General features: G+C 43.7%; 1 long non-coding RNA gene across 2 annotated transcripts in view; it reads right to left on the bottom strand.

Annotated features, from left to right (window-relative positions):
• LOC308183433 overlaps window positions 1–11,848 on the bottom strand; it is a 100,537-nt gene extending 88,689 nt beyond the window's left edge. For both annotated transcript variants that reach the window (XR_013942438.1, XR_013942439.1), the window contains exon 1: window positions 4,908–11,848. This is a non-coding gene — a long non-coding RNA (uncharacterized lncRNA). The remainder of the gene's footprint in view (window positions 1–4,907) is intronic.
• Window positions 11,849–15,899: the final 4,051 nt, after the last annotated feature.

The raw sequence follows: 15,899 nt of genomic DNA, 5'->3' as shown, positions 1-15,899 counted from the left end.
TCCATTTTCTTTCTTCTTTTTTTCCTGGAGCTTGGTAAATATATGAGCATATCAAAGGAAAGGAAAATGCCAGGACTGCAAATTAGGTAAAACTGAACCACGTGCAAGAGCTCTTGCAGCTCTAATCTTAGCTACTTGATCCGTGTCTTCTTCAGACCTTTTCTGCTCTTCCTATTGCAGCTCCTGGTCTTCAGATTCCCCCCTCACTTCAGTCTCAATCTGCAGCCCCCACTCTCCCAGCACTGTCATTCCACCAAGATCTCTAATTAAATCTGACTTCCAAAACACAAACAGGCTATATTCTCAAACAAGTCCAAAGTACTTAAGTTTGGCTGGGAAGGTAGCTTGTTCTCAATCTCCTTTGGAAACCAAAATACAAATGGGAAGAAATTAATTGGGCCAGAGCTTAGATTTCTGCACGACTTCTGCCACAATCTCTCCTCCCTGTGCTATTACTGAACTGGAGGCGCGAGGCTGGGCAGGGTCTCTGGGAGGTGTCTACACTCATGCCAGACAAGACGGAGTTATCAGAAACTGAAACATTGTGGCTGAGATGGAAATGCTGATGTGCTAAAACCTCGGCACTCACCGCAGCACCTTGCTCAGCTGAGGTTGATATCGGTCCATACTCTTCCATCTTACGTGGTAATAATTGATGAGGGTGGGAATTTATCTGAGTGATTATGCATAAAATATCTCCATGCCTGATGCTTACAGTCCCTAAGGGAATATCCTGAAACAAAGTTATTCCAGTTTCAGAAGACCTGGCTTATTGCGGTTCCTTGATTTCAAACATTTCCCTTTCTGTGCAACAGGGTAAGCCCCTTGCAAACATCCCTGTCTCTTTTTCCACCTGATTTCTGCTGCATCTGTGGAACTAACAAGAAACTACGCTGTCCTGATGAAAGGCCTTTTGCTGGAATATTGAAGCGTTTGCAAACAGTCTTCTACAAAATACTAATCCTGAAGACAAGGGCTCATCTTCGCTCATGACATCCTCGTTTGAGACAAACAGCACCCACCGTGGCGGGTGTACGTTGGAGCTAACTTCACTGAGAACACCACAAACACTTAATACTAAGGATTAGGCTATGTAATGGTTTGGCAGAAAACTGGGAGACGGCTGTTCAGGATGGATCAATATTTATGAGGAAGTGATGCAAAGTGATTAGGGAAGGCGAGCAGCGCGGCCGCAGCGAGCCTGTCCCCCCAGCAGCACTGACACAAGCTGACAGGGGAGGCGAAGGCAGCCACTGACATAATAAAAATCACAGCACACAAGCAATACCAATTCAGTTGATGAAGCAGTTTGCCAGAGGAAAAAGACAAACAACCACGTTCAAAAATAGGAGGCCAACAGCCTGGAAAGGGAGAAGGGAGCAGGAGAGACTCGGCAAGCCCAGAGCAGCACCTGGCAGGGCAGCCGGAGCGCCCTGGGTCCGCAGCTGGCCAGGCTCCCTCGGTCCTGTCGAATAAGCAAACCTGTCTTCTTGGAGAGAGTACGTCTGCCACTTGTAATTGCTCCTGCATGGATAACTGCCTTAATTCAATTAAGTTTTTTATTTCTAATGAACTCTGGTGAAGAGAGCCCTGTTATGAAACCAGCACTGTCATGGAATAACTGCGAGCACAGCTGAAGCAAACAGTTCTCCAGACAGGGAATGCTGTGAGCAAGCTGGAAAATTTTGCCTTCAAAATATCAATAAAAGTTATTCAGAATTAAGAAACTCTGAAAGTAAATGAAAGACTATATCCACACAAAGTTTAAAGGCCCTGGTAGTGGCCACAGAGCTTTTCACAAAGCTTCAGCATTCTGAGGATGTTCACTTTCACATTAACCAGTGTTATTATTATTTGAATTGCCATCTCTTTCTCCTGTCACTGGATGAGAAATTGCTCCAAATAGCACTGAATTTTTGTATATTTTATGAACATGATGCGCAGTAGAACCCACAATACGAACTCAAGGAAGATAAAAAGAGTCATTTAAGACTGGAGAGAATGAAGGTTACAAACTGTTTCAATTAAAGCTACACAAAACCCTGGATTCCCTGGATTATGTTTGCACATTTCAATATTTGTCCCTGATGTGCACACAAACAGCCCTCTGAAGAATCCTACCTTCACTAATTTCCCCTTTTCTTAATCCTGATTTACAAAGCCTGGCCTCCTGGGATATTAAGAGGCTCTCATAAGGACAATCCAACTTCATATTGATTCTGTTTCCCAGATCCATAAAATTTGTTGCCTTAGGAAACGAGTGAAGAAAAACACAATGCATGGTTTAATTTAAATACCACTTCTAGCAAAAGGAAAAAACACGAATGGGAAAAGCAGAGGATGATACTCGTTTGCTAAAATTATGCTATGTGAAACGTTCAATATAAACTGACAAGGGAAGGAGATGATCGTTGTTTGAATAACATCAATATCAACACAGACACATACGAATGTGGCAAGGGACAAGGAAGATCCAAACTCCAAGGAGCATTGATGTATCAGTAAATACTATTCAGACAGTGAAGGGGGAGGGAGGAGCAGCAGAGGTTAGCCGAGACCAGACACAGGGAATAATATCTGCTCCACGTTACTGCTGGGTAGTAAATGTGCAAACCTAATTAAGGCCTTTCCAGCTTCTCAGATTATATCCCCCCTCCCCCTTTTTCCATCTGGATCATCACTGTTTTAGATCGCAGTTAACTGGGGTTTCAGGTATTTTCTGAAAATTGTTCATGTGTAATTAAACCTGCCTTGTAAGAGGACGGTCAATGCTGCTCAGCCGTGGAGCTGAGCTGGTGCTTTGGAAGACACGAAAAGGCGACCCGCTGTGCCTTCCCAGGCACAACATAACCCCGCTCCGCAGCCCTACCTACACCAGCCGGAACAAAAGCAGAACTGAGGAAGGAGCGAAGATCACACGCAGCCCCCGCAGCCCAGCCCTGCAGCACAGGGAGCGCGAGGCTAAGCTCCAGCATCGGGCAGAGCCCAGAGCTTTGGCCAGAACTCGTAACTCTAAATACTTCCAGTTGACATTTGGAAAGGTAATGTGACAACCCATTGTGCCAAATCAATTACTGATTATCAATATAGCAGTTAGCGATGTATAATTAGTATGTAAAAGATATATTTAGCTGTAGATTATACTAGTAATAAGGGTTACATGAGCAATAGATGTATAATTACATTTTATGAATACAGGAAACCTTTGAGGAATGCTCCAAGACTTAATTGACATTTAACAAGATAACTACAGCAAGTTAATTAGAAATTATATGCTAAAAATATGAATTAACTTTTAAATAATACTTTAGCTTACTACAGTATAGCTATAGCGACTTGTTACATGCCATTAAAACATCTAAATGAAATAGTTCTTTCCAACAGCATCTTTCTAATTCATTTCCCACAAACTAAAGCCTGTATTATCAGCTTCTCATTCTGATTTTTTTTTTTCCTGTTAGCAGGGTGAGTTGATCTGCTTAGTGCAAGGCTTATTTTTATGGTCCTTTCACACTTTTTTAAAAATGAGATTTCTCTTACATTTCTATCAGCATCCAAGAAGTTTTCAGTTCGACTGTGCTTTCAGCTTTGAACCCAGAACAAAAATGCAAAGTAAGGCACTGACAAGCATTTAGACTCCCTGCAAGGTAATAAATCAGGGATTCTGACAGTGCTAATACAGCCAGAAGTTTGGAGAATAAAACAACTCTGAGCTGGTTCTGATACGGATGGGTGTAATCACAAAATATAATAGCAGGTTCTTAGCACAGCTACCTTTATTTTATTCTATAAGATCTAGGCAGGGTAGTGCAAAGATGATGGAAATCTTGCTCAAAATTAGGCTTTCTATGGATTCCCGGGGGACCAAGGCACAGACGGGGCCTTTTCCACCTGCCTCCAGCCCCACTGCATGAATGCTATTTCCACATCTGATGCATCCAGCAGTCCCAGGTGATCTGAAAGGCTTCTGAAAAGTGGCAGGCACTTGCAAGTTAGGCTCTGAGGTGAGTGTCACAAGGTCCCTGCACTTCAGTCACTAACACATTTGCTAATTTTACACACATATTCCCCCCCACACACACACCCTAATGTACTTTTGCCCATAAGTCACCTAGAGCTTAACTCATCTCCACCGCAACTTTTGCAGCCCCACTATGCAAGACCCTGACCTCAAAGCCTTCCTATGGCTGCATGAGGAGATAATTATTCAGACAATTAGAAGGACTCCCATTACTAAGAGAAGACGTGATTTCTCCTGCCTCTTACTACTTATGTCCCAGCTGACTCCAAGGTCTCTCTGGCAATTTCTCTTTGCCAACGTGCCTTCGTTAGCATTCTGGACCAGATACTCCAGATTATGCATACACAGAGCATACATGATTTAGTGCCCCTGCTCTTGAAAATGTCGCTTACTTCAATATATCACAGGAAGAAATGGAGAAAACAAGATGATAAAGCAGTGAAAGATGGGCAAGATGACCTGATCTGCACCCGAGATTGCAGCACTGCGCAGTTAATGTAAATCGAGGGGTTGTTTGCGAGCTATGAAAAGCAGACACAACCAGAACATTTTGGACAACAGATACACCATCTTTAGCCCTAGTCCAAAGCATGACTCTACAACTGATTAGAAGGCTTTTTTGTTTTTTTAAAAAAAGAAATAAAGCTTTAAAAATAAAAAGCAAATTCAGTCACGTTGTCCCTGACCTCAACCCCCCTTGTCCAGGAGGGGCAGGACAGCAAAGCTCCAAAGAGCTACCTATGTTCCCAGGTGGTCACATGCTTTCCTGGTTATAAACCCTGCCTAATGCTCACAGAACTAGAGGAAAAGAGGCAGAAGAAATAAGATAAGTGAATCAGAAAAGCAGGGGGTTGCTGGAAATGACAGGAGACTGGGTGCAGCTTACCTTTGTGCTGCTCTTGTACACACGGCGCTGCAGCCCTAGGAGGTTCAGGCAGGTAACAATGAAGAGAGGGATTGTAAATACCCTGCTTCAGTTCTTCCTCTGACAACTGTAACTTCACAGTTATCTGAAGAGATCCCCGTTAGATGCTCACATCACCTAACTGCTCATCTCAAAGCTGCAGGCCCCGTTCCAGCCTGAGTGCTCTCCGGCCAGCCAGCTCCTCCAGCACCAGGAAGCAGAGCATTTCCTTCCCAGTCACACCACATCCCTGCAGCCTGAAACCCTCAGCAAGGAAAACCAGGGTTCCTGTATACACAGAGCTGCTGAAGAAGCTCTTCCTGCCATTAGCGTTAGCTACTATAACTTAAAAAATGAATAAATAAAACCAACAATAACAGCCTCTCCCACAGCCAGCACCTAACAAGCCAAGGCACAGCCCAGGTTGCTGGTTTTATCAGCTCCCTGGTGCCAGGTGATTGCCCAATTGCTGGATCCCTGCAGCTGGGTCTCCAGAAGGACTTCAGGGGTCCTGCTGCCCTGGCAGAGGCAGGAAGGCGCAGGCCCTGCTGCGGAGCTCCTCAACCACCCAGCACCTGGGGACGGTGCGTCTGCTGCTTCCACCTGAACCTCTTCCCCCAGGCCACGATGGGACCTCTCAGGATGATGTTTTCTCCTCGGATGTGAGGAAGCTGGGGATGTTTGCTCTGTGTCTCTGTTAAAAGTGTCTAAAAGAATGAAAAATAAATGCTTATGTGGGTTCCTCTTTTCACTTTTATTGGCCAGTAGATTAGTCCAGATTGATTTTTCTGCCTGAGAGGGAGAGGCCTAAGGTCAAGAGATAAAAGGGTAGATTCTTTTAAAATATAATTTAGATTTTTCTTGTATTAGCTCTAATATCAGCATAAAATCACTTCAGTTTTCAAGGAGCACCTGAGACCCGCTGTACAGCGGCATGCAGGCAGGACCTCCCCTGGCAGAGGGGACAGCTGAGGACCGCGATGCCCTCGGTACCTGCCGCACGCAGGGTGCCCTGCCAGGCCTCTCCGACCGTGTTCTCAATGCTCAGTGCACGAAGTTCTGCTGGGGAGTTTGGCTTTGGCTAATTTATTTATTTTTGCTGCAGTCAGTGCAGATTTAGAACTGATGTCTCCAGGGAGACAAGAGGGCCACATCCTGTGCTGTTCAGAAAAAAAAGGATAATGCTTAGAATGCAGAGAGGATTTCAGATCATAAAACTGCTGCTAATAATGGGATTGAATCAGGGGTGAAAGAGGCCTAGGATATGAAGCTGCCATCATGATTAGAGTTTGGGCTTGAAATTCAGTTTTAGCTCAAGCTTGAGGACCTTCTTACCCCAACTTCTCATAGTGCTCTTCCCAGGAGCAGATCAGAGCTCCTCACTTGGAGCAAACACGAGTTAGCTACCTGGAGTTTTTTCATTTAGCTGAAAAAAAAAAACATCTTTGTAGAACATGTCACAGTGGGCTGGGTAGGAATGACTGGATTATTCACCAAGAATAATTGAGCTGATACATTCCAGCATTTTTCTTTGAATAAATTATTTGCAAATAAACATTTTCATTATTCGACCATCTCTGATGTTCCATTAGCATTCAGTGAATTATTTATTCAGCAGCTTTTCCCATCAATCACTGAATAAATTATTCGCAGATAAATTATTCTACCAGCTTTTGCTTTAAAGATGTCCCTTTGAGAACAATAGCTTCCCAGAATAGCAAACAGGCAAAGGGAGCAATTTAAAAGGCCTGATTCTCATCTCGGTTTTCTCCGTAGAAATCTGAAGGATTATCATGGAGATTTGTGGCCTTTTTCTGTATTTACGTGTCTGTAAGTCAGCTTGGATTGCAGTACAGCGTGATTCCCTTTGCTGAAGCCAGCACAAAAATGCCGAGTGCCCTCAGAAGCAGGTCTTTGCCTATGGCCTAACAGGCAGCTTCATTTCCAGCTCACAAAACTGAGCTGGATTCAGGTGACCTCTGATGAAACCTCAGCTCAGCTCCTGTGGCTGTTCAGGGACGGGCGCTGCAGCACTGTCCCACCTCTGTCCTTCTTCCGAGCCAGCCGGGCAGCTCCATCGCTACACCTTCGTATGCATAATGCATTCAAATCTCATCAGTGCACCAAGCCCCAGCGTAAGTCTTGTTTGTGTCTGGGCCAAGGAGGATGAAAGCCCGTTAGAACTAAACGAAGGCTACGCTTATGCCAATTTTAGGGAATAATTGAGGTGCAGCGCAGGGGAATTTGCTGAACTCCTCTGTCCTTCTAACAAGAAAGAGCCTCTTTTGTTCGGCTGCACAAAAAGTCATCCTCATTAAAACAAGCCATCTTTATCAAAACCACACGGAGGATTTATCGGCTCACCCATATGCTGGCGCCTTTCAGAGAGACACAGGAAGAAGTGGGGGCAGACCGAGGATGGAGTATTTCAGGATGGCTCCTCATCAAAGCACCACGATCCTCATGTTGATATTAATCATGGCAACATGTGCAAGCTTGTGCCAGAGTTTTAATGACACCGAGCCTACCTGGGTTGCCTACTAGTATCACTGCAATAAATAATTGCTGATTTGCACAAAATGAACAAATCAGACATAAAGTAATTGTACGAGGGGGGACAACTGAACAATAACATTAAGATCTATAATTGACTTAATATCAGACGCTCTTCCCCTAGTGAACCTTTCCTCATCCTCAAAGCAATTGTGTAATGACATTTATGTGTAATAGACTTGTGACATTATAAATGACACTTATGTCAGGACTGTCAGGCTGTGACAGCCTCAGAGACAGCTCCAGTGAGAAATTAATCACTTCTGAGGCTTGAAAGTTGCTCATTTATCGCTGCCAAATAAGATCTTGCAAAAACAAGATCTTGCAATGAAATGTAGGCTCTCATCCACGTTGCCCTTTGGGACGTATTTTCTCCCTAGAGAAAAATCTTCCTGGGGACCATGCAGGAGCACTCTGCGTGGCCAGCCTTTTGGGGCTCTCTTCTACCCAAAGAATATAACCAAAGGTGTTATCATCTTCTCTGTTTCTTCCCCTTTCAACCTCACAGCATCTTTTCCAGCTTTTCTATAGCGTATGTACACCTTTAAGTACACCTACGTGTTAGATATGCTTACATTAGCATCGATGTATTTCATATTTCCAGGACTGCAGGTCTCTGAAAGGGTTACATTATTTGTTGGGGAGAAAAGGACATTTTGAAATGTACTGTACATAATTAATACAAAAAAGCAACGAAAACCTTCTCCAGATCAGTGTAGGGGCTATTATTAGACTATCAAACTGTCACTTTTTCAAAGCATTTCAATTGTCATTATTTTTCTAATGGCTTCTAAAGCATTATCTAATGCCTGGGCCAAAAAAAAGAAGAGGATCAAAGCACGTTGAAAAGCACTAGTCTAGTCAGGCTGTATGACAAATCAGTGTTTGCAGGCTAAACTCTTCCCATCCCATTTGCCTTCAAAAATATTTGTGAACTTCAAGCCAAGATGGCTTTATTTGTATTTATTGTTTAAATATGGAACTATCCTCATGGTTTTCCTTTTTATTTTTTGATAATAAAGAAACATCACAGGTAAGGATTGCCCAACGCTAGTCCTTTATGCTGTGCTAGCAGCCCTAACTGCGATACCAGAGTGGAAGTCCCGCGGGTGTGCAGCGAGATTTGGGAGGTTACAGAAGAAAAGCCTGTGGTTGTGGTGGAGTACGATGAGAGTGGCTGGAGGGCAGAGAAGCAAATAAACAGGAATATATGGTGGTTGACGTAGTGTGATCACCCTCGTAACGCACACCTAAAATCAGGCTGCTAATGGAACAGGTATTTTCAGCCCCAATGACAACGGACTTTAAAAACTGATTCAGCTTAACCGAGTGTGACTGCAATACGCTAATTCCACATTTCTAATTAAATTACTTTATTTTCTAGGTGGAAGTTTATGAGCAGAGGTGACGAGTAATGCTGTGAGTGAGCCACAGAGTCACAAGTACTTGTCAAACCCGAGACTCCTGCCTAGATGGCAAATTGAGTTATTCTATTTACATCTTTTTAAAATGTCACAGTATTTTCCTGTCTTTAATCTTGGGCTTGTATATGCATAGAGTCGTTCTCAGAAGAGGAAATGGGAGCTATTCAAAGGGAAAACTCCAGACCTCGCTGCCGAAAGGGTGTAATGAGCATCTGGATTTTCTCAATACCGCCACTTTCTGTGTACAAATACTGTTTTCAGGATGGCAACATTATTGCTGTGAGATAACTTGGGAAGCTATTGAACAGTGGTGCAGAATTGATGGCACCCACAGGAAAGGTTGTCCTGAGGCTGGTCTCCCTGCCTCCAACCACCAGCTGGCTCTGAGCATCCGTCTTGGGAACAGAACCCAAATTTCCCGTCTGCCACCCACATCCAGAAAGCCACGCTGCAACCTCAGCTGGGTGTTCTGCTCTGCTTTCCTCTGTGAGCAAGTGGCTGGAATTCAGCTTTGCATTATGGATGTTCAGAGGCAAAATATAGATTGCAGGCTGAGAGATTTTCTGAAATCATAAACAAAAGGGAAGAAACGCAAGAAGTGGACATAAAACTTTATGGCCTGTAAAATTGAATTGCCTTTTACAGATCCTTACCTTTGGATGGACAGTGAGTGAGTTTGTCATCTTATGGGGAGAGGAGTATTAAAGCCGATCCAAGAAAAAGACGATACTGTGCTCTCTGATTGAAGGTGCATATTCCCCATGAGCCTGGGAGCCTGGATGTCAGAGCTGGCTCCTACGTTTGGTCTCCACTGAAGAGACTCAAGAAGTTTCAGACATGTAATTTCAGCAGGAGCATGCCTTGCCTTGTAGAGCACAGGTGCTACAGAGTAGTAAATATATATGGCAAGGAGCAAAAATTCACATCCTAAATCACCAGAGAGAGTGAGAAAAGGGTCTAGTGGAAGGAAAAGCTTTGACTGAACAGATCTGAGAGGACTGCATATCCTGCCAACGCTATTCAGACCCAAGCTCTGTTTTCTTCATGCAGCTTGTTCTCTGAATTGGCCTCTCAGATACGGACAACAGACCCATCTTACTTGGATATATCTCGATATTGCAGAAGCAAACCAATCTGGTTTGATGGATCTGATACTACAGATAAAGTACGAAAGACAGCAACCAAAGTTTAGCATCTAATAGTTGTTTTTTTTTCAAAACCTATTCAAAACCTATCATCTCCAATAGTTTTTTTTTCAAAAGTTGAAAGGAATCTTTTCTTGCGAACTTTTTTTCTGCAACTTTTCTTGCAAATTTCCAAACCCTGTCTTATTCCCTTAAGGAGCTGAGGTCCAATTCAATCACATGAATAGCAGAAAAGCACATTCAGTGTCATGTTCCCCCTCAAACTGTGGTTAAATTACTTAGCAAGATGACTGACATGGATTTAAGGGTTGCAAGTGATAGTGAATCTGCTCTATTCCCTTAGGAATTTATTCCCGAGATCTGTTCTCCTCATTTAAATAGTATGTGCCTTCATTGCATTAAAGAGCTCTAAAACCCACCTCTCCCACTCCTACTTTACCCGTTGGACCTGAAAGAGGAGTAAAGTGCTTTGTAGCATTAGAGATTTTGACATGAACGTTTGACAGTAAGTACAGCCAAACCGCGCCAAAAATGACGGCTCTGTTGAATCAGTCGTGTTTCTGAGCTCCTCTGTGAGAGTAAGAAAGTCAGAAAAAAGCCTTTAAAAGCCCTCAGGATAAAACGTATAGTCCTCAAATTATGTTTGTAATCAGTAGAGAAATTACTCAGAAAAGGAGATTGTCCTTTCAACTCTAGTGTATTTAGTCTTTCTTCTCGTGGCTGCTGCTTCGTACTTCTGATTCCTCTGGCCACCTTCTCCGGAGAAGTTGATTCCAATAAATTGATTTTGATGATGTACTGAGAATTAGGGAGATACTTCATTACACTGACTTGAGATCAAACTTAGGAAGACGTAATTGAACCTTTATGAATCCTGCAATCTCATTTAGATGATCAATTATTTTGTTTATCTACTTAAGCATGCTACTGGAAGCCAAGTAGGGTAGCAGAAAAAACCACAAGGCACTTAAGGCAGTTTGTAGGTATAGCTGATACAGAATTTTTAAGCTGGGGCAGGTGGGGAAGAGTATACACTTAGAATGATACATAAATCAGAACATAAGAATAGTCGTTGATCACAGGAAACTGCTCCATATGCCAAAAACACCACCTAAATGCAGCATCACAGTAGAATAAGCTTCCTTTCAGGTAAAAAAGCATATACCTTAACTTCAGCTGCAAAGGGCTGTATTACAAAGACACGAATCTAAATATGCAGATAGGTACTCAGTGGAAAGTACAAAGGCATCCGAGCAGAGCAGGTATGCGATTCTCATGCAAAGCCTCCGGCTTCCCAGAGCTTTAAAATGCAATACTTTCCAAATTGTGGCTGCAGCTCTTAAGTGCAGAGAAAGGAAAAGCAGAAATCAGCATAAATGAGTTTGGCTTTTAGAAGCCCAAATCACAAGGTGAAAAGAGGAATAGGCTGCAGCTCTGACAGGGATGGGAGGACAGAAATGAGAGGGCTGCGGGCGCTGTGACGGAGCCCCCCAGGCCCTGGCTGGGCTGGGCTGCATAAGCAGGAGAAGGAAGAGCATCTCTTCCCAAACTCAGCAGCTGTCAAAAAACATGGGGAAAGCGTAGCACGGAATCGCAAGTGCACCAAGCTCACAGAGGGGTACTTGTAACTCACTGCGGTGGTAAGCTGCGAGAAATGAGTCTCTGCGGACAATCCATCACCGGTGCAGACGACAACCTGGGCTGGCACTCCCAGTGCTCTGGTTCCATGTTTTTCCCCATCGACTTATAGAAGACAGTGTCAAGGAACGGCTCATTCTCTCCTTTACCCCAAAGCTGCTCTTCCCTGTTATGAAAATGTGAGGCCCTTCAAATCAACACAGATTTTACTAAAATGTTAACTGGGCGGGAGACCCAAAATGAAATGAGTTCTGTGCCTCAGCGTCTGCCCCGGGTGAAGGCGTTTGTTTTGTTATGATTTGTAGATGGAATTTCAGAAATACCCAAAAGAGGAAGGCACCCAAAGTGCCTCACAAATTAACTCTTTTAAGAGCTTTAAAACTTCTAGCCACAGTGGTCGTTATCATTATATAGTACTGATATTACTAACAATAACAATAATTATTACTGTTATTACACTTAGCATTATTATTACTATTATTACTTTCTATAGTACCAGGGATCAATTCAGCTGAGAGACAAATGAGCATCAGGCTAGGGAGGTAAATGGGAAGGCTAAAGACAGAAACTGAATGCTAGAATAAACAATCCTATTCCTTTTTTTGGCAGCAAATGATAAAAGATATCGAGCCGTCCTAGCTCCAAGGAGGGGCTTTAATATATCACCTGATACAGTTGAAAAGCTTACAAAAATCTGGTTATATTTTTTAATCATCTTGCATTTTAGACCTTTAAAGTACAAATATGGATTTCAAACATATCAGGGGAACAAATTAACTTAGAAAAATGGCCGTACTTTCCAAGGTTGCACCTGCCATGAAATTGCTCCAAGTTTGCATTTTCCCTTAGTCTCTGGTGTGTCATTACGGCAGATTGATCGCCCTCCTCTCCCCTGCAACTCCCCCATTAGAGGGTTATTGTATGGAAATTAATGGGAAGCTAGAAACATTTCTTTTGCAGCTGCAGTAGTAGAAGTCAGTTTTGATTAAGCACTCAAAACCCAGCAGGCTGGGGTGATCTCTTTGCTTTAGTTCCCTCTTTTATTATCACTGGTGTCAAGTTTTGTTACTTTAGCCATTCCCCTGGTACTCCCACTGCATCCTTGTGTAATAATAGGGGTTATTTTTTTATGTGCACATCTATTTATTTTAAATATGTACAGACTGACTCTCACCGGTGTAAAGTCCCTTTGCGCCACCTGTAACACGGCCACAGGAATCATTTATGCTCTTTCCAAAGGCCTGTTTATGCTGTTTGAGCAGAGTAAGGAAGCACTCATGTAAACGAACATCAGGATCATATACATCTCTGTTCAATTACCCTAACAATAGTTGTATCTGATGTCACATTTAATGTGCACCTGCTCTGTCATTTATTCATCTTGCTGTTTCCTACCTGCCCAGTCTGATCCAGTTCTCATTGTCAAGTGGCAAATAGCAGACACACAAAGTGGCTCTTATGAAAAGAGCCCGTATATTTTAAAAGCCAGATATTAATCAAAGCCATGATGAAAAAGAGGTTGTACGATACTTGTAAAACGCATGGCTAGATACATTGCTCAGGAGAAAGCACTTCGGTCCTTCTATTGTCCTGACAGTTTTTCTTGCAAACAATGAACTCAGTGGGTATGAAAACATAGGGAGGGAAGTTTCTTTTAAACTCATCCCACCACAAATCATGCAATAATTGAAAAAAAAATGAAACTTCACACTGTGTCAGCTAGAATTGCAGTCTTGGAGTCTAAAAAGGGGAGTGGAGCCATTCCGGCCGCTGGCTGCAGCACCTGCAGAGTGGCGCGGGTGGGAGCGGCTGAGCCCTGGTGCCCGCAGCTCCGCAGCCCCTGCTCGCAGTTCCCCGCACATCCCCTTCTGCACATTTGCCCCAGGACTTAGTGTAGGACCCTCAGGTCTCTAACTGTGGATCAGCACAGGGCCACTGAAATGGAGGGCACCTGCTAGCCGAAGGGGGAAACGGGGCCATGCCAGGCCTGCTCCGCAGGTGTGCGCATGGAGGAGGCCGGAGGCAGTACAGCCTGCTCAGCCCCTTCTGGCACCGTGAAGGGGCACAGAAGTGTCAGGGTCTTCGTCCTGCCTGCCAGGTGGCACGACACCTACTGCAGGTTCCTCTCAACTCTGACGCTGCTTAAAACCCAGAGAAGCCTTGGGTTTGGTAAAGGTTCTTGCAACGCACCCCTTACTGCAGCGTAAGAGCACTTCTGTTTTAGCAAAGCAGGGCACCTGCTCGATCAAAAGGCATGGACAGCTTTGGGTGCTGGGAAGGAGTCTGTGTGGTTTTACGCGTACACAAAACAGATTATTGACCAGATTGCCTACCTGCTGCTTATAACTCAGTTTTCAATTATAATTTACAACAAACTTCAGAGCAGGAAATCTGTCTCCATTTCATATAACCCTGCTTCCACCCCATCCCCAATAAAAAGTATGCACGTTACGTGCCAGTAACCGCTGATGAAAAAAGCCAAGTTAAGCTTTAGAGAACCAAGCACAAAACAATGCCCTGCAAGGCTAACGCAGCCACGCACCCGGTGCTGCACGCCAGGCAGCCCCGAAGCCACAGGCAAGGGCCAGGCAGGCACAGAGCAGACGCTGCTCAAACAGCAACCAGGAGGAGAGGTGTGACCAAGACCACTGCTCGGACACCTGATCAAGTGGCATCTTTTGACGGAGGAAGAAAAGAAAAACCTTTAAGGGATTATTTATAGGGCTCACAAAGATGCCTTTTGAATATCCATCAATCAAACAGTCAGTGGAAAAGTCCGCTCAGCACACAAGAGAGTAGAAGGAGTAAAGAAAACTGGATACGGTGTGCGTGTGAGATGTGCAAGCTCTCATCCGTACTCTTCAGAGATCTGCTTCGTATGTGAAGCACAGCAGGTTGGTGGATGCGATGCGAGCAGGATGAAGAAGTACTGAACAAGCAGGTGCTTGGCTCAACACTGAGGGGGCGGTTTCTTTCGCTGCCACAGGCAGGAACTGTCAGGAGTGAGTTTTAACAACTTTGCTAGGAATAATGGAAGACAGGAAATAATTTACCGAGGAAAGAAATTGAAGATATTTGGGTGCCAGCCAGAGGGTTGTAACCTGCCTTTAAATAGCAAATAAAACCAAGAAGACAATAATAGCAAAGCAGTGGGTGCCTGCAGATAGAGTAAGGGGTAATTGCCGGCTGAGCATCTGGCCTGCTAAGGGAACAGCCAGCAGGGGATGCACAGACTGCTACAGGGCTTGCAAAAACTACAGGTCAAGAGCAATGGGCTTGTGATCATCACCAACTTTATGGCTGGTTTCTTTGTATCCTCACTCCTGCAGGAATATGCTGATGATCCATACTAAACATTTGTTTCTAGGACTCCCACCTCTTTCTCTGCACTGGTTTTATCGTGGCATCCGTAAGTGCAGTAGTATAATAAATGAGAGTAGCAGAATAAGGTCCTTCCTGGCTTCCCCTGTGTTTGGTAGGCTTTTTTGGTGTAATTTAGAAAACAGAGGGCATTTTTTTTGATAAGCAGAACCAAGAGGCAAAAGTTGTCTGAAATTTGGGTGAGAGGCAGCTTAATTTTTTAGTTTGGACCGACCTTTGTTGGGTTCTGTCACTGTACCACCCTGTTCTCTGGCAGCCTCTGTGATCAGCTGTTCTGTGGCACATTCCAGCAAACCGCTACTCAAGGCATGTGGTTTACGTTTCTTTCTGATGTGACATATATTTAATGACAAAGTACTGTGCTACGCCTCACTATTTATCTTATTAAATGGTCCCAGAACAGCTCTGAGAAATGTATTTAACATGACGACACCTATTAATTAATAAGCACATTACTCAGCAATCAATACTCAGTTGATGATATTGTTTAAATTACACATGTATCATAAGGATATGTTCCTGCCTCCCTCATCTGTTTTAAGATATGTATTGAAACTGAGCAGTGCCAAATGACTTTACACTTTTAAAAAATCGGTTAAAATTGTTTTTAAATAGTGATGCTATGAACATATTATATTGCATAAAATTAGCCCTGATTATAGCCAGTTCATCACTTCAGCCTCTTCACAGTCCATTGATTAACCAGATACCAGGAGCAGTATATTCTCTTTACTGCGTTTGTGTTTTATGGCAGTGATGTTGTTATCTGTTTCAAAATCCTGACCGAGACATTCCTTGCAATTACCTCTTCTTGGTCTGCATAACACGTGCAG

Source organism: Anser brachyrhynchus (genome assembly GCF_964034855.1).
Source record: "Anser brachyrhynchus genome assembly, chromosome: 27".
Taxonomy (NCBI): Eukaryota; Metazoa; Chordata; class Aves; order Anseriformes; family Anatidae; genus Anser; species Anser brachyrhynchus.
The sequence above is the reverse complement of the archived record's forward strand: the minus strand, read 5'-3'. Positions and strand labels throughout refer to the sequence as shown.